Raw genomic sequence first — 2238 nt, forward strand, 5'->3', positions numbered from 1 at the left:
CACACATTCTCTACCATTTTCTCTCATCACACACACTCTCATTATTTTCTCTCTCTTCATTCTCTCCTCATTTTTTCATCATGCTTTCGCTTTCATCATTCTTTCTTTCTTTTCAATCTCTCTTACCATACTCTCTCTCCATATTTTATTTCATCACACTTTCTCTTTCTTCATTATCTTCCATCACACTCTCTCCTCATTCTCTCTCATCACACATTCTCTACCATTTTCTCTCTGTATTCTCTCTCATCACACACACTCTCTCATTATTTTCTCTCTCTTCATTCTCTCATTTTTTCATCATACTTTCTCTCTCCTCAATCTCTCTTACCACATATTCTATTCTCTCTCCATATTTTCTCTCATCACACTTTCTCTCTCTTCATTCTCTTCCATCACACTCTCTCTCCTCATTTTCTCTCATCACACTTTCCCTCTCTTCATTTTTTCCTATCGCACTTTCTCTCTCATCATATTTTCTCATTATACTTTCTCTTCTCAATCTCTCATTTTCTCTCATCACACTTTCTCTCTCTTCATTTTTTTCCATCGCTCTTTCTCTCTCAATACATTTTATCTCTCATCATACTTTTTCTCTTCTCAATCTCTCCTATCATGCTTTCTCTCCAAATTTTCTCTCATCACACTTTCTCTCTCTTCATTTTCTCCCATCATACTTTCTCTCTCATCACACTTTCTCTCTCATCATTCTCTCTCATCATATGTTTTTTCTCACGTTCAACTTTATCTTCCATCTATTTTTTTCCTCTAAGGGTAAAAAAGGAAATTTAAGTTCATTCCGATTGAAAATATTCAACTAACCATACATTATTTTTAGAAATAATACTCAAGCTCATATCCATTCCCATTCCATAATACTATGATACTCATTCCCATTCCGATTCCTAAGAGAGAATCAAACGCCACCTTAGTATATTTGTTCAATTTTTCTTTCATTTCACACTCTCTCCTTGTTCTCTCTCATCATACTTTCTCTCTCCTCATTCTATCAGCACATTTTCTCTCTCAACATACTTTCTCTCTCATCACACATTCTCTACCATTTTCTCTTTGTATTCTCTCTCATCACACACACTCTCTCATATTTTCTCTCTCTTCATTCTCTCCTCATTTTTCCATCATACTTTCTCTTTCATCATTCTTTCTCTCTCTTCAATCTCTCTTACCATACTCTCTCTCCATATTTTATCTCATCACACTTTCTCTCTATTCTTCTCTTCCATCACACACTCTTTCCTCATTCTCTCTCATCAAACATTCTCTACCATTTTCTCTCTATATTCTCTCTCATCACACACACTCTCTCTTTATTTTCTCTCTCTTCATTCTCTCATCATTTTTTCATCATACTTTCTCTCTCCTCAATCTCTCTTACCATACTCTCTCTCCATATTTTCCCTCATCACACTTTCTCTCTCTTCATTCTCTTCCATCACTCTCTCTCTCTTCATTTTCTCTCATCACACTTTCCCTCTCTTCATTTTTTTCCATCACACTTTCTCTCTCATCACATTTTCTCATCATACTTTCTCTTCTCAATATCTCATTTTCTCTCATCACACTTTTTCTCTCTTCATTTTTTCCCATCACTCTTTCTCTCTCATCATACTTTTTCTCTTCTCAATCTCTCCTATCATGCTATCTCTCCTCATTTTCTCTCATCACACTTTTTCTCTCTTCATTTTTTCTCATCACACTTTCTCTCTCATCATTCTCTCTCAACATATGTTTCTCTCACATTCAACTTTATCTTCCATCTAATTTTTTTTCTTATTTTCCTCTAAGGGTAAAAAAGGAAATTTAAGTTCATTCCGATTGAAAATATTCAACTAACAAAACATTATTTTTAGGAATGATACCCTCTTACTCATTCTCATTCTACAATACTATGATACCCATTCCCATTCCGATTCCTAGGAGAGAACCAAACGCCACCTTAGTCTATCATGGTATTCAACTCACACACGCAGGCCCGACCTTGGAGGAGGACAATCCTGGGCGATGGCCCTGGGCCTAGATTTTGAGGGGGCCCAAATTTTGTTTTTTTAATATTATGTTTATTAATTATAGTGGAGGAATGAAAACAAATTAGGGCAAAAACTTGCTTCTACCGCCTGCCCGCCTACGATGGAAAACTGGTCTGCAGCGCTCGCCGCGGCGCCGCCTCCCACCTGCACCTGCGCATACGGCCTACGAGAAAGAGAAGCTGAGAAGGAC

This window comes from Zingiber officinale, chromosome 4B (assembly GCF_018446385.1).
Source record: "Zingiber officinale cultivar Zhangliang chromosome 4B, Zo_v1.1, whole genome shotgun sequence".
Classification (NCBI taxonomy): Eukaryota; Viridiplantae; Streptophyta; class Magnoliopsida; order Zingiberales; family Zingiberaceae; genus Zingiber; species Zingiber officinale.